At 38.2% G+C, this 23997-nt stretch overlaps 1 pseudogene; it reads left to right on the top strand.

Annotated features, from left to right (window-relative positions):
- The first annotated feature begins 1009 nt into the window (after positions 1-1009).
- Positions 1010-22997, top strand: LOC139710415 (uncharacterized; annotated as a pseudogene).
- The last annotated feature ends 1000 nt before the right edge of the window (positions 22998-23997 follow it).

The following is a 23997-nucleotide window of genomic DNA, read 5'->3' as shown; positions in this document are numbered from 1 at the left end:
ATTTTCTGCACTCACTAAATTCATATTCGAGTTTAGGGCAAATTACTGAGTATCCTTTAAAGACCTTCTTGTCCTGCTTAGTCGTCCCCATTCACCATTTCCCCTCAGTATAGGCCTTTTGCAATGTTATGTTTTGCATATTTATACTGTAAAACGAGAAATTTTCGCATGCATTTTAATTTCGCGAATTTCGCGAGCGCCAAGATTCACGAAATTAGAATGCACGCGAAAGTTCTTGTCCACACTACAAGCATTGAATTCGCGAAAATTTCATGACACAAAAAAGGCCGTCGCCTCCAATTTGCGAAAATTTCAGGGCGCAAATTATGTTTTACAGTATACAAGTAGGCCCACTTTCTCGTTTAATCATAATTTGGACCCATAGGTAGACTATCATGATCCATATCATGTCATCTCCCACAGCAGAACATAAAGTTCTATCAATGGCTTTCCGTTATTCATTGTCCACTTTTTGTAAAAGAGCTAAGGCGTATAGTTCTATAGGGCCTACTGTAGAACCTATTAACGTACTTTGCTCAGAACTCTCAATCGCGTTTTTGGGTTAATTTTAGGAACTTGAAACCCATCTCCTTCAGACAACATTGCTTCCAATAATTACCTCTATAACGTTTTGAAATGATCCCTGATCTGATACGAAACTCTACTCTTTGTTTAATAATTATTGTTTCTGTTTCTTGCCGGTCTATCTCACTTTTATGGAGGAGGGTCGAACCAGGCTTTTAATGTCAATCTGTACAGACAGGCTTGGACCGATAAAAACACAGAAATATGTAAGAAGGGGCGTACAATAAATTCTCGAAGTGGTAAACGCGCGTAGAATTTTCTACGAAAGGGTATCTTGTGTGAACAACTCAGTCGCTCTACTTCTACTTTCATCTTGTTTGCTGTTTTTGTCTTGATTCGGACGATCCCACTGATCTAGAGGGGAGATCAGTGGACTATCCTTTGCTCCGCCAACATTAGTAACCACCGTAGAGGGCCTCATTACCGTTCTTACGGAAATGGCGCTCTCGGAGGGTTCGCAGCCCAAATCAACCGAAGAAATAGGGTGCGTAAACGGCTTTCAGGATTATGGCAGTATTATCGAATGATACGACATGGCTTGATATTCATAAATATACGAAAATATGTTTTCATTGAGATGATTTGCAATAACTGCAAGAAGTATTTTTGAAGTTTCTGCTATCGTGTTAGACTGTTCGAATCGGGACGGTGGTTATCATTTCCTCAGTCCCACACCCGTCTTCACGAGTTGTTGAATTATGATTAATAAAGATCGTAGGTTACCTACGCCTACTGTGAGTATTACTACTAATACTACTTTCTAGACATGTATGATGTACGAGAAGCAACTTTCATTTAGAAAACCTAGGCCTAATGTCATGAATTTAGAATCAATCTAACGTTAGATTTAGTTTCGCTTCGAATTTGGTCGCCGTATTCCACTCTCATAAAGTCACACTAATCAACTGCTAATGCCAATGGAATTGATTTATGGTCCATGGATAACTGACTTGAGTATGATTTGACTTTTCGCATAAAATGGCATTAGTTTTACTGGTTGCATTCACGATCTCACTGAGAAAGTTGCAAGCAAAGTCGATCACAATGATGAATGCTGCCTCGAGCATAGACCCCGAGTCTTCTAACTGTGTTAGATCTGAACTAGCCTACTAGAAACTATGTTCTACTTCTAGACCTAAGTCTACGTCTAACTTGTTCGATAGGTTCTGACTTCTGAGACTCTTATCTACTGATGTCTATGTTTACTACTTAGACCTGATTATTAATAGTACAGATCATCTAGGACCTACTGAAATATTACTTTTTAATTGCAACTTTTTCTAATGCAAGTGCATCTTGATCGCAGCAGCGGGATCAGGTCAGTCAGTGTTTACGTGTATTGAACATAATCACAGTGCAAGCGATCTCAGCGATAATTTGAACTAATTTGGTAGATTCTATTTACTGGAAAATGAGGAATGTTCGCATGCATTTTAATTTCGTGAATTTTGCAAGCGCCAACATTCGGGAAATTAAAATGCGCGCGAAAGTTCTTGCTCACATAATATGCATTGGATGCCAGTGGCAATTTGCGAAAATTTCATGCTGCGAGAAAGGCCCTCAGCTCCAATTCACGAAATTTTCATGCTGCAAATATATTGTGTTTTACAGTATAACAAGGTAGTGTATACAACCACACGCGTGTCCAGCCACACTCATGTGGTTGTTAACTTGTAGCCACGGCCCGAGTCACTGGATATTATGGATAAAATTTCAGCCACAAATGCATATTACAAGCAATGCAGTATAGGCGTAGGTGGTCTATGTACAATCATTGCGTATGCAACATCATGGTGGAAGTAATCTATTTTTCGTACATTCTAGACAACTTTCTAAAAATGGTCTCCATTTTATTCTCGTCGTCTTTCTTCCTCACTTTTTTTTTCGCCTGTTTCAACTGCAAGATCTTACTTTCTAAACTAACCCGAGGCTCAGCGTTGGGTTTGGTGCATCCCCATTCCGCGATCATTGGTGGTGTGGCCATCCCATCAGCCAGTCAGCTGGCGCAGCATCTCAGCAGTCAGGGGTGGCTTTAATGCGCTACTATTCATACTCTGTATGCTGTACATACTCGTACACACACAAATACCATGGGTATATGGCTCTGTTCACGCGCTTCATTTAAATGTGCATGTGTGTGTGCAGGGCCAAGGCTGCGCTAGACAGAAAAATCTGTCTGTCTGGAGGATTTTTTTTTAATCTTTTTTTTTTTTTTTTGCTTTTTTGGCTCTCCTCTATTGCTCTCTGTGAAGCCAGTTTGTAGTCTCTGCAGAGCATATCCGCGATTAAAAGATGCAGACCAGTCTTTCAGCTAAGGGCTGCACTTGCTAGCAAACGAAGTCCCAGTCGTAGCGTTGCGTTTGATTGTAATCAATCGGAAGTACCCAATCCAGCAGGATTTCATTAATGAAGGATATGATCTATACTATTGCATTATGCTTGCAATGTCTCAGACAAAATCGAGATTTGCACTCCATGATGCTTATCTAACACCTTCCTCATGCAACAAATCAAGTACAGTAGCTCAATCCTCAAAAGGTTGCAATCATTTAAAATTCTGAAGTGCACTGAAGCACTCTTATGCTGTTTTGTGATGTGTTGCAAGTTTTCTTACTAAACTTCCTGTTCGTGACAAATTAGTGAAGGTCTATTTCACTTCACACTCGCTGTTTGAAATATTTTGATCATTTCCTATTGTTGCCTGCTAGAGGGAGCAAATTTGAATACTAGTATTTCTGGGTTCAGTATACATTTTGATATTAAGGGCGTAGTATGTCATTTAGTTTTAGAGTTACTACACTTTATTACCTCTGCCAAGGAAGGAGGTTATGTTTTCATTGACATTTGTTTGTTTGACTGTGTGCAAAATATTGAACTTTAAATGTTGTGAACAGATTTGGATGAAACTTGCAGGAAAAGGTGATACAGATGATTAAATTTGGTAGTGATCCAGAAATTGTTATGGACTTTTGAAGGATTTTTTATCGTTTGGCAGATAGGGTCGATGAATTTGGGAGTTCAAGCTGCGCATATTCGAGGTTTGCATCACATGTGCTCTAAAGCGTGTGCTCTGATTAGGCGAGGCGCCACACAGCTAGAATAAGCTGCCTGGCAGAGGTCTGCGCTCTCCGAGTGCTTTTCTAGTTCTTTTTCATTCTTTTATTCTTTTTATAAGATAGAGCACCATTGAGGATGAGGTAAATTGAGGTTTTGGGTCATTTGAATATATTTTCAAGTTTGCACGGGTGTGAGTTGCAAGTGGATCAGTATCTGCTGTAACAGTTTTAAAGTGACTAATCAATACTGGGAGCAGTGATTTAAAAAAAATCCTTTAGAACAAGTGAGTTTTTGTTGTAATCATTCATTTTGTAATCACAGGAATCCATTTGCCCCTCCCCCTAGATCTGAATCATCTGACTCAAGTAACGACAGCACCAGTGTTTGCAAGATCGTTCCACTGACATCTATTAAACCGCCCAAAGAGCAAAGAAGCTTTTCACCTATTCCAATGGATGGTAGGGACAGCGAGGATGGTGAGCTCATCATTGATGAAACGAAGTTACCGGGACCCGACAAGGATAAGCCTGAGGTACCGCCAAAGAAAGAAGATGTGGAATACAAGCGTCAGGTGTCCGCACCCTTCAAGAAGCGGCGGGTAACCTCAACGGAGCAAGAGGAGGAGCCGGTGTCCATCAAGGCCGGAGAGAAGCAGGGGGACGATGAGGTGGACCTAGTAACGTTTGGACTCCCGCCGGGCTGGAAGCGCAAAATCACTGAGAGAATGTCGGGAGCATCAGCAGGCAAATTTGATGTGTACCTCACAAGGTTGTTAAGCAGCTGTTATGCATGTGTGATGAGAGAGTTGTCCAGTAGTGACAAAGTTATGGGCAATTGTCTGAGTAAATGCTTTGTTTTTGGTCTCCAGAGGCAAGTTTGCCAAGTAAAAAGTATTTTTCAGTTATTTCATGCATTATATTTATTCATTTATGCATTTATTTATTTACATCGTACTGAGTAAAATAGTAACATGAAACTCATATTTAAGTTATGTTTGGCCACTGTCATTAAAAAAAAAAAGAGCAGAAAATGGAGGAAATGAATGCCTTGACTTTAAGTCTGAAACATTGTTCTGTTGTAGGCTCCAGGCTCCAGTGTGATCTCCCCCAAAAGAGCCTCATTTGCTGTTTACCCTTGCTGTTCTTTGCTCGCCTATTGGCACAGATGTCTGGAAACTGTCAATGAATATTCATGATAGCAATAGCCATGTATCATGCACTGCGAGCTGGTATCCAAGGAACTCATACCTACCTGCAAGGGACCAAATTCAATGTTTCAACACACACTGGTCAGATTTTAGTTCTGCTACTGGAACCATTTGATCGTAGTCATGAATGGTAAATAATGGATTATTTTTGTGCCACTGCCACAAAGTGTCGCCAGGGATGTTATGTTTTCGGGATGTCAGTCCTTTCCGTCTGGCCGTCCATAATGGATTTTGTGGACGGCGTAACTTAAGAACCGTATGAGATGTCCAAATGAAACTTGGCAAATTTATGTATGAGTGGAGGAAGCTGTGCCTATCAACTTTTGGGTCAAAGGACAATGTGAAATTTGTACAATTTCACTATTTTTCTCATATCTCTGCAATGCCTGAAGGAATTTTTATGAAACTTAGTGTGAAGATCCTTTTATGGGGAATGTTTTGGGCCATGGGGTCAAATATATATATTTATTCAAGGGTCAAAGGGGAAGTGAAAATGCTAACATTTCACTGTTTTGTCTATATCACCGAAATGGCTTAATGTCCTGATAAAACTTAGTACATATGCATGTAATGCCTGACAATGATTCGCTGAGAATTATTAGGTCTTGGGCCAAAGGTCAGTTCGAAAGGCTCAAATTCTACTGTTAAATGCTGAAATTACACTATTTTTTCCATACCTTTGAGATTACTCAATCCATACACTTGATAAACTAGGTACATAGATGCGTAAAAATTCTGCAAAATTATTCTTTTGGGAAAGATTTGGGTCATGGGGTGAAAAGTCAAGTGAAAATGTTGAGATGTCACTATCTATACCCATATTTTGACAATTGCTCAAAGTATTGTGAAAATTGGATATTACCAGTTAGTGATTATTTGAAGAAAGTTGTGGGCCATGGGGTCAAAGGGCAATGGTCAAAGGTCAAGTGAAATGCTCAAATTCCTGAATTCTTGTTCTCTAAAACAATTTAGCCATCCAAATGAAATCTGACTCAAGGAATGTAAACAGTCAACGCATTTGTGGTTGTGCCAAACTTTCAAATTTGTCACTTCATTTTTTTGCCAATCCTGTGAAAAGATTTACTATTATACTAGTACCTATTGGGAGAACAATGCGATATGGCAGAGGCATACCAGTTGCCATAGCAACATTTCTAGCTTTATATAACACTTTGGTTCATGTGGGTTAGCCAAAGTTTAATCAACCAAGCTATTAAAACACTTGTGCCCTTTTATGTCAAAGATTTGTTTGAATAGTAAGGCCAGCGGTCTCAACAATAGCAGTACCTAATCATCAAACCAGATTTCTACTGCCTGTCACCATTCAAGTCGGGTACTGTCGTGTAGGTCCTGCATGCGATAGGGCCCATGCATCTGCTGTTATGCTAAATGGTTGTACCAGATATATTTCAGAAGATTTCAACAGAACTGTGATCATGAAAGTGGTTTCTTATTTCATTTTATGGGAGGTCAAAGGTGAATCAAAAGTGAAAGATGTGAAGCTAAAATGTTATTTTCTACTATTTGCTAGGAAAGTCTAATAATGTATAACTTGATTGACAGAAATTAATCAGGGAATATTTCCTCTGTGCAAAGGGTGCTTAGGTTTGCTTTTCAATAGTTTTAGTCACTCATGTTAGAGGTTTCTGTTTAAATTATTGTAGGAAATATCCTTGTGGTGTCTGGAGCCTGCAACATCTCTATATCGTGGATAGTTTACATTCTTGGAAAAGATAAATGAATACGAAAATAAAACTTCTCTCGTGGCCTTGCAACGGAAGGCAACATCACTGCCTCTTGCTGCTAGCTTTGTAGTGATATTGTGTAAAGACCCAAAAACCTCATCACTTCTTGCTATCAAGTTGTTCTTTCCCTGACGTGAGGTCATTAGTTGTTGTTTTTTTCTCCTTTTCTTCTCCTTGCAGTCCTGAAGGCAAGCGATTGCGTTCCATGAAGGAAGTCACAGATCACCTGGCCAAGACCAAATCAGCATATACTGCTGCAGACTTTATATTCAAACCCAAGAATCTGAAATCCCAAGCCACCCCGGCTGCAGTTAGGTCCCCGCCCACAAACAAGCAGCCGAGGGCGCGGTCAAAGTCCCCCGTCAAGACGGCAGCGAAGCGATCCAACTCTCGGGAGCCGAGGGGTTCCCCGAAGAAGCAGAAGAAGCCAAGGGAGGAGAAGGCCATCGTGGTGCGGGAGCGGAAGCGGAGGAGTCCGACCAAGAGCGCTGCCCTGCCCAAAAAGAAAGGGAAGGAGCCGCGCAAAGTGCGAATGCCGCCCCCGGAAAAGGCGAGCATGAAGAAGAACAGGCAGGAAAAATTCCAGAAACTGCTAGTGAAGATCAATTTCCAGCAGAAGGGGACAGACGAAAGCAGTGCGGAGAGCGAGGATGAGGAGGATTCGTTTGACGAGGGTAGTGGTCTCGAGGAGGAAGAGGAGGCAGCTTCCCCTGAGCTTTCACCCAAGAGAAGTCCCAGAGGTGCGAAAAACTAGATGTTCTGAGTAGACCAATTACATGTGGAATACCTTCTATTTGCCATTATAATACCTCTCTATTTTGTTTTGTTTTTCCTGAGAATGCAGTTGAATTGAGGACTTTAGCCAAATTTTATGAACCTTGATGTATATGACTTAAGTCATGTTCATGTAGCATGCTTGCAACTTCTCCTGTGTATGTGTAGGAGAGGGGGAAAGGGAGAATGTAAGTGTTGCTTGGCTGCAGGAAAGGATTACTTGAGAAATTTGATGCAATCAGGGTAATGAAGTGTTGCATTTCAATAGGAAGATGTGCTTCTTTTGGTTTGTTGCATGTGTCACATTTTAGTGGAAGAGATGCAGATGTTATGAAATACAAGAATGATGACTAATGATGATTAACAGCTAATTGCATTGTTCTAGCGTGTGTGTTAGAAGCGAGACATTTCAAGCCCTTGTACTTCAGTTGTATACAGCACAGCCCTTCATCAGAAATCTCTGTGTTTATTCTAAAAATATGGCTGAATTCCCCCCCCCCTCCTGTAAAGAGGAAAATGCTCCACTCAGTGGGCCTTGAGTTGCTCATGCAATATTCACCGCAAAACTTCTACTGTCGGATTATGTTTCTGCCTGCTGGTATGGCGTGCATGAAGTGTGCTGTTTCCCCAAATATCAAACCTTAATCCTCAAACCTTAATGTACACGTGTCACTGTGTCGGCAAGGTAAAGGAAAATGGAGTTTTAGCACTTTGCGCGACCAGAAACTGGCGCAAAAATAAAAGCTAGTGAATATTTTTGCTTCTAATATACATGTACACGTATACACTTTTTAATGTTTTGATTCCACAGAATTGTAAAGAACGTACGCAAAATTCATCTTGCCCGGCCGAGCACGAAAAATTACTCGCGTGTAAATTCCACTTTTACAGTACTGCATGCACTATTTTTTTCAAATGTAATGCCACACCTAATTCTTTGTGACTGATTGAGGCTTACAGTGACTATTTCTCAACATTAGCACTGGGAGGGGATTAATGTCATTGCTAAGAGTCATTTTCACAAATGTTATCCAAGAAATAATACTGCGTAAAATCTGCTTTAATGTCCTTATTTGCTGCGTAGTTTCTGCCCGGAAACAAGAAATACTTTGAGTTGTGAAGGAAGAAAATATGCATAACATGATATATAAACAAACTGGATTACAATCAACACTGATACAACAAGATTTGTTATTGAGAGGATTTTCCTAGTGCAGACTTTGTTAAAAATGGATGTCATTTGCACAACTCACTCAATATAGTGAGCTGATTTTAATATGTAGATATCATTAGTTCGATAGAATTTTACTGGTGAAACAGTCACTACAGATGTATTTCCCTACTTGGTTTCTTTGTTTACAATGATTGTTTCTTTGGCATAGAATAGCAGATGCTTCCACTCCCATATAGATGTTATGAATGCATAGATAGAACATCATCAGAAGAGATAAGAACCCCCCCCCCACTGAAAATTCAAATAAACAATCAGGTGGTCTTAATATTTAAAGGCATAACCTTCGATTTGCAGATGAAACAAAAACCCACCATTAGTGCTTTAAAGTAGTTCTTAAGTGTGAGTTTGGGATAGAAACAACCACTGTAAAAATTTGAATCCATATAACCAATGTTAAGTAATATTGTTAAATACACAAAATGTGAACAATAGTTATAATGAATTTGTTGCCAGACTAAACTGTCTACAGTTACGGTTAATGAGAAAAATACTGATACTATCTCTTTATATCTTGGGCTTTATTGTGAAAATTTTATGTGATAGGATGTTTTGTGGTACAACAGACCTACACATATGCATCAAATGCGATATCTTGAACATTTTTTAAATCACTGTTCCCAAAGGTAAACAGGACCTTTTAATTCATTTTAATTCATTTAACACATATTGACACACTTCGTTTATGACACAAATTTGTACTAACCATGTGATTCACTCAACTGCAAGTGGGACTTGACATGTAGCAACAGTCTGTAATCCTGCATGTGTGTATATATGTAGCAATCTGTAGAAGGGTATCAATTTTAATGAGATTTTATAATACCTAGAAAAATCTAATAGTCCTGAGATTCTTGGTGTATTTAAATGGCCTTTGCCTGTACTTAGTGTGGAGTCCACTCTCTGAAAGAGACTTGTTATGATTGTGATGAACATATTCTCCCAGTTGAGGTGGGGTTGTTTGCATATTTGTAAAAAGTCTGCAACATTGCGATAATATTTGCCTTGAAGTCTAACTCTGTCTTATGCATGTGACTGGAACTTTAAGCCCTGGAAGATGAAATAGCTTGCAGTTTGCAATAGAAATTAGATTGTCACATACAGTCAACCTCCCCTTAGTTGACCTAGCTCAAGTGGAAAACTTGGCTAAGTCAAAGAAAAATTATACCCCAGATGGATATGAACATGTGCTAATTGTATTGTGTAAGTCAGAATTCAGGTAGATCATTTTTTTTTTCTGGTCTATTTGGATTTGACTGATAGGTGAGGTTGAAGTGTATTTATCTTTTATTCTTTTTAGTGAGAACTGACATATTTATGATTTGCATTTTTGAATTAAAATGTACAGTCAACATTGCCTGAGTCGAATCTATTTGGACTAAAGAAGTAGCTTTGACTTCGAGAAAATTTGACTTATGAAGGGTTAAAATCAGTAGCATATAAAGAGAAGAAGACTTGAAAAGACCTTCAACATAGGCAATTATTCAACTTTTCTCAGTGTTGTATCCCATAGCTTCATTAGCATACTACATGTATTTGCTTGATATACATATTTGATAGTGCTGACTTTTAAAGGGATAACTTTGTGTTTGTCACTAGGGTAGAATATTTAAGGAGTAGATCCAAGGAATAACACAATATTTCAGGCTTTGTAACACAGTTTGTCAGTCTCAGAAAGGGTTTGCTGCAATCTTACACTCATTTACTTTCACTCTTGGTAAAGTAAAAAGCTAAAGATAGGAAGAGACACAAAAACACACACTCACAAACAAGCAAACAAACACAAACAAAAAACAAAATTTTTGAGTACAGCTGCCACATTTCAGATAGAGTTTGGCTTTCTGCCAAGGGATGTGTCAGAATTCTTTAGGAATGATGATGGTCAATTCAAATGAGACATGAGATCAGACTTGTCAAACTAGTGAGGAAATGCGTTAACTACACTGTAGTTAAACTACAGAGCTACCAACTCTCACGCATTCTGCGTGAGACTTGGGGGGGGGGGGGGACCCTCCCACACCCTCGCTCGCGCGCACATTCGCATACCGAGATGCCGAGTCATGAAAATCTCACTCACAAATTTTTTTTGAACTTGGCATCCCTGAAAGTAGTTGAAAGCAAACTGTCAATTTCTGTTTCTGGATGACATCTAATAATGGAGGATGATGTGAGGATGATGACTGCATTTACGCTGTAGTAATCTCAAAGGGGCTGATGATTGGTGTATAGGAATTGTAAAACCCAAATGGAGCTACACTGTGTATTTGCCTGGCAGGGGGTTTATTGTAATTGCCCTTTTCTGTGTGTATGTATTTTTAATTTTTGATAACTATTGTGTTCATGCACCTGCATGGATGAATGGGTATCATTTGGTTCTAGGGGAAGACTACTGGACAGTATTTAAAAAAAGACCTACCAATACACAATACCTGCATAGCCCATGACCTTTTTATAGGACTTGCATGATGCCGTTACGTGTACCATGGGGTATCTGGACTGGAACACTGCTGTTCATAAACATTCTATGGACTGTGCAAATATATCATTTCAATGGATGACCATGGCATATATTTTGTAGATTCCCTATCACATCCTGTACACAGCTGCCTTCTTTGGGGGTTCACCTATTTTGTCTTCTACAGGGAGAGTCAGATACTGTAAAACTGTTAATTTTCAACTGCATGAAACTTTTTGAATTTCCTGAGGTACCAAGATTGGCAAAAGTAAAGTGTAAGTGAAAGGTTTTGTCTATGCAATGCATTGAATGCCAGTGGCAATCTGCGAAAGTTTCATGTTGCTGGAAAGGCCATCAACTCCTATTCGTGATAGTTTCATGCTGCCAATGTTTCTGGTTTTACAGTATGAGTTACAAACTTAGTGCAACACTATGCCATAATTATCCACTCTTTCTCCCTGGAAGGAGTCCTTACCAGAGTTCCAGATCATATCTTTAAAAAAAAAGTTTATATGAGAACAATTCTTGCTGCGATGGCTAGTGTCACGTTAATAAGAAATATCCTTCTTCCTGAACATTTGGCTTTTATTACCAATAGTTGTTATTCTTGCAAATATTGCTGTACCAGCACCTTTTATGAACTGGGACCCAGGTGACTTGTCACACGCCATACATTTCACAAAATCTCACATTACATGAACTGTTTCCAATTTAGAGACTCTGGGCTGCCTGTTTGTATGGTACCAGTGTCTCTGCTATTATTTGTAAACAAAGCTGAACAGAACTGGCTTGATATCATTATCAAATTCTTCAAAGAAGTGAAAATCTATAAATGGATTGGGTTATAACAAACGCATCTTCCAATGGACAGTAATGATAGAATGAATCATTCCAGAATGGCTTTAATCAGCACAGGGAGATTTATTGAGAGATACATATCATGATTGCTACTACAGCATAATTTTCCAATACCTACTGTACACGCCATATATTTAGCGAGTCTAATTTTTCACAAACTGGGACTTCCCACAATTTGGCGAGTGGTTAGATTTGTGAACTTATGGAGCACATTGGTACAACCTTGAACAAAGAAAAATATGTGTGCATGTCACATCCATGTCGGGATCAGAGTTAATATTTTCGTGTGTTTTTCAATTCACAAATAACACCTAACTCGCAAAATTCGTAAAAATAAAAACCTCGCAAAATATTTGGCGTGTACAGCACTTTGTACTGTGGAGTGTTTTTCATCCATTTGAACATCGTAATGCAGGTCAGTCAGCCAAGTTTGACAATTTGTTAAATTTATGCCACCACACTGTAAAACATCCAAGACACTGTTTTACAGTGTGGTAGCACAGTATTACAAGTTTTCAAACGGTGTCTTTGATTATGTGTGGTTAAAGTCATTGTCCATGCGGGTGCTGTTTGTTATTCCGAAGGTTCGCTATTCGAAACACACAAAATCCCTATACCTGGAGGTTTGTTAATCCGAAAATGAAAAAGGGTTTGTTAATCCGAACATTTGTCGTTTTATTCCGAAGGTTCATTATTCCGGAGAATTGTTAATCCGAAAGTGAAATTCGGAATAACGAACCTTCGGAATAACGAATATTCGGACTGAAGAGCCTTCGGAATAATGAACCTTCGGAATAATGAGCTGTAATCATCTATGCAATGTTCTGGAGTAATTCAGACACCTAGCAAAAGAGCAAGCTAGGATGATCCATCATAACAGAATGCTTTATAGGAATATTGCTACTGCACAGAACATCAGTATGAATCACCTAAAGCTGATTAATGTATGATCTGCTTCCAGGGATAAGTTGGCACAGATATTGCAGTGTCACTTGTAACATACAATCTGTAGTACAATGTACCAAAATTGTAGAAATTGGGGTGATGGCATGCAGGGGCAGGGAATGAAAGATTTTTAGCATTATTCTACATTTGTTTGTTCGGTGTTTTTTTAAACAGCTAATGTGTGTATGTTAACCCATTGAAGACAGACTGATTTTGCTACAGCACGCATTTCTCTAGACACCTGCCCGAGTATACTCAGCACTCGTCCTCAGTGGGTTGTTTTTCCTTATTTCAAAATCTAAAGGATGGGAACAGTTTGTCATCTTTTGGAAAATGATAGTGTGTACATGTATTGTTAAATCTATGCTTACAATATTATCCCCTATTTGTTTGACATGCAGTTGTACTAGACAAAGGAATAGCGTGATAGTGGTTTGTGTAGATATTTTTCTTTGCAACATTAGAATCCCTGAGACTCTATTAAGTGTTATTTGTGTGCCAAGTGCCATATACTGTAACAGAAAAATGAAAAGTGACTTTCATATCTGAAATGCTATCTGTAAAATTTGATCCTGGGGATAGGGGCGGGGGTTATGGGATTAAGATTTTGTCAATTATCATAATGCAAAGCTTTGTTCATTTTATGATTAATTTGTGTTAATGTCATTGCCTGTTTGCTTCCTCACAACACATACAAACTGGACTGTCATCTAACCCTTTCATTGTCACTGGCAAGTAAATTGCATGAGATGTCAGCGACACTTTCAAGTAGTACCTCCAATAGGTTTAACTAAATCAAGTGTGCAAATAATGCACATGTTGAATTTCTTGTGTACATACAGTCTTGAATTGGGGGTTCTGGTATATGAATCGTAGGTTAACTTCACTAAGCGCTGGCATATCCCTGCTAGCCTGCACTGCAGCCCTTACTTCTGTCAATGGATTCAGTGTGCTAGATGTGTTTTGGCATTTATTTCCCCAACAGTCTGGTTTTGCATTTATGAAGGTTGTCAGACAAAAAAACAAAACAAAACAAAACAAAAGCAAAACAAAACGAAAAAACCAAAACAAAACAACAACAACAAAAAACAATGAATAAAGGAGTTTGGATTGTGGCCGGAGTAAATGGAGGGGGGCACTTTGGATGTTGGAAGGGGTTTACAGCAAAAATATATTGATCTTGGGTTTGTAACACTTTAATAACATTTTGTGCTAAATCCTTGTGTCCATTCTGAGAGGAAGATGTATTTTCTAATGCTGGCCTTTTCTTCATTTTTCAAATACAGTGTACATTGTAGGCATCACTAGCCATTCATAGGTATGGTTGTACAGCTGTATTGTGTTTTGCCATTGAGTTAGGTGATATGGGTACATGTACTCAATGATTTGTTCTGGCTTGACAGTGCAGTGTACCAAGTTATGTCCATGTTCCACACCTGACTCAATGGTTTAATCCAAATGTTGTATACACACTGTAGGTGTTAAAGATACACCTGTAGTACAAATGTATGTTGTTTCAAGGTATCTGCACATTTCACCAAAAATTATAATGTAGAAATACAGATGAATTGTAGATTAAATGCTTGCAATGAATACTCAGAAATTAGATTTATACATCTGACTATTTGAAGAAGAGAATATATATCTGTATATATATATTTTCACATGCAGGATAGTTACTTTTTTCCTGTAATATAATGTCTGTACATATTTGAATTTCTATCGTCTTTTTATGAATTCATACTATATAGACAGCTTGCTAAAATGTAGTTTCATGTATGATTTTCATGAATGGTAATTGTATTTCTTGTCAAGGCATTGTCCAGATATATGCTAGTTGTAGACTTGTAGATTTACATTTGTCAGCGGCTTCTCCTGACCTGGTAAATAGTGATGAATTGCTGTGTTGTCTCCCTCCTTCTTTTTTTCTATTAAGGGATAATTTGGTATTTTTCTTCTCTTTCAAGAAATTAGACATGTACATTGTATGAGTACAACTGTGCTTATGAATATGTGATGCTCCATGATGTATTTAATTAAACTGCTTAATGATTTGTACTTTTACACCATTTTGGCATGCATGTTTCTTGTTTTGTTTGTAACTTTGGCATCATATTATGTTTCCATCCATTACCATTGGCCGACACAATGTACATGTACTTAAAGGATGAAGGAAAGGTTATGCACAATATAAGGAAGGAAGAAAAAAAGAAAGAACTAAAGCAAAGTGCATAGAAAAGGGGGATACATGTAAATGCATCGCTTTCCAACATACATGACATTCAATTCATCATCATTTTTTCTTTACATTTTCACAAGCTAGGTTGGCTCAGCATTGCATGAATCTGCGCTAGACAACACAGACGAAGAAATGACCAAAGCAAACAGAACAACAAAAGACCAAAACCAAAAACAGCAACTGCTGTAAAACCAAAAATATAATGTTCACATGCATTCTGATTTTGTGAATTCTGTGAGAGCCAATATTCGCAAAAGTACAATGCATGCAAAACTTCTTCTACACTACACATGCATTGATTGCCAGTGGCAATTTGCTACGAAAAGACCGTCGCCTCCAAATCGTGAAAAATTCATGCTGCAAAAAAAAATATTGCTTTACAGTATTTGTATGCCTCCGCCACAAAGTGTCGCGGGAGGCATTATGTTTTCGGGTTGTCCGTCCGTCCGTCCGTAATCAATTTTGTGGACAGCATAACTAAAAACCGCTTTAGGTATCCTAATGAAACTTGGCAGGTATATGTATGAGGGGGTGAAGTTGTGCCTGTCAGCTATTGGGTGCAGGTGCTCAAGGTCAAAGGTCAAGGTCAAATGCTCAAAATTTCACAATTTTCCCCATATCTATGCAATGCCTGAAGGTATTTTCTTGAAACTTGGTGTTTACATGTATTACCCAATAAAAATTCTCGAGTGAGAGTTTCGGGTCATGAGGTCAAAGGTCAAGTAATGTTAAAATTGCACTTTTTTTCTCCATATCTCAGATATGGTTCAAGGTGTCTTCATGGAACATAGTACATATGCATGTACTGACTGGCAGTGATTATGTAGGGAATTTGGGGGTCATGAGGTCAAAGATCAGGGGGTCAAAGGTCAAGGTCAACTCATTAAATTTTACTTTTTCCATTGTATTTATGCAATGCCTGCAGGATTTTTCTGGAAACTTGGTGTGTACATGTATTACCGTACCCAATAGAGATTCTCTAGGAAGTTTTTAGCCAAAAAGGTCAAAGGTCAGAGGTCAATTGAACAGTGCTAAATTTCACTTCTTCCTTCATATTTCGGAAGTGGCTCTAGGCATAACCGTGAAACGTTTGGGGAAAAAAAATCATCATAAACTAATGTTCTGCCCGACAGTGATTCTCTTGGGAATTTTAAGGTCATATGGTCAAAGGACAAGGGTCAAAGGCCAAGTCAAAGTGCTAACAATATACTACAATGTATTTAATACAGAAATTCCACTTTTTCTCTATACCATGAAAAATTACTAAATGCATAGAATTGTAAAAGGGTCAAAAGCCAAGTAAAAGTCTTCAAATCCCCAAATACATGCTCTTAGAAAATGTAGCTATCCATCCAAATAAACCTATTTCAAGGAAAGTGAACATTAATATTTTGCCAATTAGATGGAACTGTTATCACACATTGTCAAGACGTACTATAGACCTATAAAGGAGAATCATACATTAAGGCGGAGGCATACCAGTCGCCATGGCGACATTTTTAGGAAATGTTTCATTTGTGTGAAAAAGGGGGTGCAAATTGAAGAGGTGTATAACAGATTGGACAAGTGCATAACAGCAAAAAGAATTTCACAGACAAATGCTCACATACTTTGTATACAGACAAACAGACACACACACAAAGGACTGGAGTTCTACCTAGCTGCAGACATCCTAAAATTGTCTCACCCGTGCTGCTCTGTAGCCATGCGCATGAACACTGTGCACATAGTCTCTTCCATGCTCTGCACAGTTGTGTCAGAATATCTTCTACAGTATAATATTGTTTTCAAGAAGTCTGTAAAATGCAATACAGTGTATATGCTCCAGTGAATAAAATATACTGTATGTACATTGTACATTGTACATTGTACATGCATTGTATATCTATCCAAATAAAATGTTGAGAATCTAGCAACGCAACAAACAACATATAACAAATATTTCCTTTCAATTTCAGATCCCTTCCATTTTTCTTTCTCGCTAAAACTGATGCAGTGTCACGCCATGTACATTTACCATGCAGTAGCTCACGATGTTTTGAATGCTGCCACCTACGGCAAGTTGTTACTATGTGTAACTGCGACAGTGCAAACACCATTCCGGATTGAGATGCCATGCAAGCAATAAAAGCCAAGTTCCATAATTCTTGGGCCCTGTTTCACTAAACATGGGAACTTGGGAACTAGTATATCGAGCCAAACTGTAAACTTTTCTATACAAATGGGACAGATTCAGATCTGGTTGACAAGGATATGTAGACATTCAAGATGTATTCGTGGACGTGGCAAGATGGGCGCCGGAATATTCTTGTTCCCAAAATAAAATGGCTTAGTGAAACAGTTCCTAACTTCTCAGGACTGCATGATTAATCCCAAAATTGGCCCTAAGACCAGTTGGACTGAACTTGGGATTGATTTTCGAGTGTATTGAAACCGCCCCCGGTGTTGATCTGAGTATGTCAGGTGTATGGAACCGTATACATTACGTATAATACTACGCTCTCCAGGGAATACCTTTGTTTACCTCCAAACCAAATATGCAGTCATCTATGGATTATGCGATGTATCATTATATGCTGTATTCGATAATGATATACAGTAAGACTGCCCTTCATTTTGTTAAAAATAAACAAAGACCTGCAATGTATAAGCTATCAGGGTATAATCCCATCGTTATCATATTGTTCGGTTTTTATGTTTTTCATTTATTTTTCATAACATAATTTATTTTTCCTTTTTTTTTTCAGAGAAAAAAAAGACATTAATGATCACGGATTTGTTCCAGCAAATAATCAATCAAGTTATGATTTTCTCTTGAACATTTGTCTTCAAGGGGGCTTTTCTGAAGATTTCTTTCCATTGAAAATACTGCAGAGATAATTATGTATACTTGATATTCGTGGCTTTGATTCTCCGGTAAGCAAAACAGGAGCATTTGATTGACGCAGTGATAGAGAAAAACGTATGCAGAAGCAATATTATACATTGTATTTGTAGGCCCGGTCATAATAACTATTTTAATAGATTTTTTTGAAGGGGGGGGGGGGTGTTTTGGTATTACTTGTATTTTCTTTTCCAGATTATAAGACGGGATATGTATGCGAGTATTAAACGCAAGACGTATTCATCATGTACCATACTGAAATAAATACCTATACGGAGAGGAAATAAAACAGCGATATGAAAAATCCGTTTTCTTCACCGCCATTTTATTGCTGATGGGAGTAATTGTGAGGTATTCGGGGAAGGGGGGTGGGGAGGATCGGAGAGACAGCATGCGTGCTCCCTAAATCTCCTTTAAAGGAGTACCAATAAAGAACGATGAAATATGTTCCGAGAATATTGTAGACAACAACAAAACAAACAAAGAAACAAATAAGGGTGTATGTGACTTCACCCGGTATTTCAGGGAAGTGAGAAGAAAATCACCTCTCTGATATTATCTTATAATCCCCCTCCCTCTCTCTCTCTCTCTCTCTCTCTCTCTTTGGACTCCTGAAAAATCTAGAAAGGGAGTTAAAGACTATCTTGATATATTTTGGAAAACATATCGAACATTCATATTCATATTACATTGCGCCTTTTCCGATGTTGCATGAAAATAGGGAAAACGACAGAAAAAAGTTTCTCATCTCATTTATTTTGATTTCTAAGATTATCAAAATTTCCAATTAGAATAATGCGTGTCACTTGATAGCACAGTACCTGCGTATTCAACAATCCCCTAATAAGTACTTTGATTATACATGCATTCAATTAGGGGGGTTTGCTTAATACGCAGGCACTGTAAATTATACAGTAATAGCAAATGAGTAGATAAATGTGGGCCTACACGAATCTAGACAAATCTACATAATCTACGGATAATTGGATACGTAGATGTCTAGCTAATTATTATATAATAGCTCTCTCAGTCTGAATCAATCTAAATACGTGACTAGAAAATACCGCATAAATGGAGTTTGATCAGGAATCAAATTATGTATATCATTCATGTATTGAGCAACGTTCCTACTTTCCTTTCATCACCTCTGTGTTAGTTTGATGTATCCGCTCTTGCTTCAAGGTCTTGTACAGTGTAGGCCTATAAGTACAGGGTCGCCATAATAACGTACACACTGTCAACCAAAAGTAAGTCTGTTTAGCCCAATCAAGTCATGTGTTTCTCCTTCAATATCTCATTATTTGTTACATGCTGTAATTTCTTTTTCGACTTTCAAAGAAAAACGCTCGACAAGATCGGCCGCGACCCGACATGTTACCCGTAATCGCTCACGCATTCCCTCATCACCGACAAGCAAGACGAAAGCGACTTCGTCCACAGGTGTTTCACCGTCATCGAGGAGAAGTCCGTACTTTGGACGGAACAGTGTCTCGCTCCCTCCTCCTGGTAACCCCCGCAACGGAAACAGGTCGGCGCGCCAATGGACCCCGCCGCGCTCGCCGTACAATCTTCTCCAGGAGAGCCTGTTCCACGACCCGTGGAAGCTGCTTGTTGGGACCATCTTCCTCAACCGGACCACAGGTATAACAGTCCCTTCACTTGCTTGACGGGACCCCATATTTTATTCGATATTCCAGTGTTGCCATATCATGAGGATAAATTACGCAGCTGAAGTTAAATACGATCTCTGGTTAAAAAAAAAAAAAAAAATTAATTGATAGCTTTTACAGCAACATTTTTAATGTTTTCGATCTAAAAATGTGTCTCTCAATATTAGTCCAACTTGGTGACGCTCTACCATTTACGTCATGACAACATATCACAGCATTAGAAGATGAGCAAATAACATTTATTCTAATAGTCCTCTTAATGTACTTTTCCAGATTGATATACTTGTATTTCTGTCTTTCCGTTATCAAAGCCCTTATCTACAATTTTACTGAATTCTCGACGTTGCGCAGATTGCTTTATATAGCAACGAATTAAGCAGACAATACGGTCATGTAGTATCATGATCGATCAGAATCATAATCCTGATACTTGAGAAACATTTCTTCCCTAAAACCAAGAACCTGATCGTCTGAAGAATCTGTAAACGATGTGCAAGATATGCGAGATTTGTTGGATATTTTCGCCATTGCTTTGTTTCATATTTTTCCCTAAAATATTAGGGAAGAAGGCAATCCCAGTTGTGTGGGAATTCTTCAAGAAGTGGGACACACCGGAAAAGACCAGGGAGGCGGACTGGAGGGAAATCGCAGACCTGCTACAACCGCTCGGTCTCTTTGAAAAGAGAGCCAAGATGCTCATCCGTTTTTCAGGTGCCAACGTTTTGGAGATTTTGTCTTATTTTTTTTTATATACCACTAACTAGCCGTGCTATTAGGTATGGTAATTAGTTCCTAGTTGTAGAATTCAAGAACATGCACCGCGTCATACTGCCGGCTACAGTTCGTTTAGAAAGTTCGTTTTTCCGAAGGCCGTTATTTCAAAGTTTTTTTATTCCGAAGGTTTATGATTCTCGTAAAGAAATTGTGTTCGTCAATCCGAAAATTGAATAAGATTCGCTTTTCTGAAGGTTCGTTGATCCAAGAATGAAAAAACAAAAAACAAACGTTCGTTATAACGAAGGTTCGATTGTACGCGCCTCCCCCCCCCCCCCTCCCCGTTTTCTTATTAGCTATTCTTCGAAATAAGGAACCTTATTTTCTTTTCATATTATCGACCCTTCGGACTAGCGAACTATACATTTTTTTTTTTTTTTTTTTTTTTTTTGATGAACGAACCTTCGGAAATAACGCGACAAATGTTTGGATGAACGAACATCTATAGGTATAGGCCTACGGAATAAGTGTTTTGGAATATAATGAACCTTATTTCATCTTCGGATTAACAAATCTTCGGAATAGCGAACATCACCCATAATGCCTTTAAAGGCTATGGACTCGTAATAACCGGAAGATCTTTGGTTTTTATTCCTGGCCAGCGATAAAACCCTTTGACAAAGTTTTCTGTATCATAATAAGTGTGGTTCTTGACTCGAACGTAAATACAATTATCTGGCACTGCTTGGGTAATAACAATGATTGAGTCATTAGGGAAAGCAGTGCTAACACCAAAGGGGTTTCCATTGATAAATTAGACCGACATAGTTGCTATCAGTCGATATCCTCTGTAGTCATTATTATCGGTCGATTTGGAAGAGCGGTTAGATACTTTTCGTTTGCAATCGACTGTCAATTTGTTTTCTATAGTTGATTGATAACATCAAGTCAAGTAGTCAAGTCAAGTCAATTAAGGACAATTAGATATTTGTGCTTGCCTTAAACCATTAACAGTGACCGATTATTTCCATTTTATAAAATAAAATTTGAATTGCGGAAAGCGTAGTAGGGCCTAAGTGATGGCGTCACGTTTCGTGGCTCAGCTTAAAGGGTGTGTACATTTCTGGTTGAGGTGAGGATTTAGCTTCTAACGTTTTGCGAGATATTCAGAAACCACTCTACGAGATGTTAAAGAGCTTTGCAATTCTAAGGGGTATCAAAAGTTTATTTGATGAAAATCGGTTTTCAAATGGCTGAGATATCCAAAAACAAGGTGAACCAAAGAGATCCTAATAAAAGGCGTGGCCTGTCGCCTTTTATTATTATTACTCTTTTTGGATATCTCAGCCATTTGAAAACCAATTTTCATCAAGTAAACGTTGAATCCTGCTCAAAATTACATGCTCTTTCATATTTCATAAGAGGTTTCTCATTATCTCACTTAGGAATGTTCAAAACATGAATCCACACCTCAACCAGTACTGAACAGTCCCTTTAACACACAAGTACACGCACAAACAAAATCACTTTGTAGTCGTGGAGACTTACACCAATTACAGTTTTTATTTCGTGTTATCTTAGTGAAAGGAATGATATTTTATCACCTGTATTGGTTTGAACAGTGCCAAATAAAATCACACCTTGACCAGTCTTATGCACTCGCGGTTTTCACATAATTACCTTTTCCTCTCTCTCTCTTGTGTCTCCTTTTTAAAAAAATGAAAATAATTATATCTTATTAGGTATTTTTTTGTTGTTGTTGTTGCTATAAATGCAGACGAGTTCCTCACCAAGGATTGGACCTACCCCATCGAGCTTCATGGTATCGGAAAATATGGCAACGATTCGTACAGAATATTCTGTGTAAATGAATGGAGACAGGTAAAAAATATCTGTTTCTGTCTCTGCGTGTCTGTGTTTTAAATTTGTTCATTCATTTCGCTAATTTTCTTTCTGTATCATTTGTCATCGTTAACACTGTATAACTGTTAGTCTGTTCCGATAATGAACAACAAAATATTGTTGTGTCTGAAGGTGTCGTGCCTATAATACCGTTGATTGCGGGTGATGACATTGTTGTTAAGATGATTGTAGTTATGTTACGATCATTTTGATCACATTCATTGATCACATTAATCACACGATCATTGTCATGTCTTGGCCTTTGTTTCTTCGATCGTTTGTGTGCCTGTGCAAGTATGTGCTTCTGTGTACTTCCATACCATTACCTTCTTTTTTCTTCTTCTTAAACCTACTTCCAATAAATTGAGTGGTCCACATAATCTGTAAGCTTGTCTTTTACGTGAGCTCTCTCTTTTCCACTTGCACAGTGATTTAGAACAAACAGTTTATTGTAGGTTATACACTTGCTCATTTTCTTTTTTCTATTCCGCTTTCAAAGTATACTTATACGCAATTATATTTTGTATGACACTGACTTGTATTTGAACGAACTTGTGATCATTGCAACAAAATGTGAATTGAACTGAACTGGATTGAATTGAAATGATACCAGGAATATTATATTTCGCTGTGTCTTCTTTTGTCCCGCCATCCAGGTGAAACCGACTGATCACATGTTGAACAAATACCACGACTGGTTATGGGCCAACCACGAGGAACTCGGCGTGTGAAAGATGAAGCCTTCCGGCCAGCTCTATCCCAGATAAATGCCAAATATTAGGGTTTTCCCCCAACACACTACACAGTCAATACCCACAACCAGTTGATGATTGAAGATGTGTATACAATGTATTTGATGTTATGCAAATTTTATTGTGTACATATATACAAATGTACCATGGCTACTTTTTTTTTCTTGGTCATGTGACAGTCGCCTTTAAAAGTCGTTATTATAACTAGATATATGTCCGCGCAAATCTCCAAAAAGATTGCTTATTAAGAAATGGACTTATTTTATAACTGAATTTTTATGATGTTTATATCTTAATTATGTGTTTTTATGACTATGATGGTACAAGAATGATAACGAAAATTAGAAATGTCTATTTCCTTGTATAAAAGATAAAAACAATGAAATCAAACCAAGGAGAATTACAGCTGTATCAACAAATCGAGGGCTGAAGATGTGTACATTATGTACAGTGTATGTATACATGTATGTTATGTTATAAACGAAGTTATAATTACATTCTCAGTTTCTTTGAAATCATGTCAGTATTGAATTTTGGATATTGGGGTGCATTGATAGCATGAATGATCCAGATTGTAATAGTTATATGCTTTCCCTGTGATTGTATACGTGGCGTATTATGTAGGCATTAACACATCTTTGTGGTATCCACGCCAGTTTTGTGGACAGGAAAATTTTTTCCATGAATTTTGAAATTGCCAGAGGATTTTTCCCCTAGAGATGATCCTCTGAAGTATCTGCTCTCAGTAATCAAGTCTATATTCAGCATCTATATTTTGTATTTTTCATGTCGCTGGAGCTTGCACTCACAAGATCAGGAGCCGCTTTCGTTTGCTCTCTTTTTTTCTTCGACTTGATTCTCCTTCCAATGTGAGTGACCAATAAGAGTATATCCCTCATTGCTCGTGCAGTCATTTCATCGTAATATTGCCTGAGAGGTGAATGTTGCCCTGATAATGATCATGGAAGATTGTTTTCAT

Source organism: Diadema antillarum, unplaced genomic scaffold (genome assembly GCF_040938485.1).
Source record: "Diadema antillarum isolate AM-2024a unplaced genomic scaffold, OU_Dant_1.0 seq00001529_RagTag, whole genome shotgun sequence".
Taxonomy (NCBI): domain Eukaryota; kingdom Metazoa; phylum Echinodermata; class Echinoidea; order Diadematoida; family Diadematidae; genus Diadema; species Diadema antillarum.
This window is presented reverse-complemented; position numbering and strand designations above follow the sequence as displayed.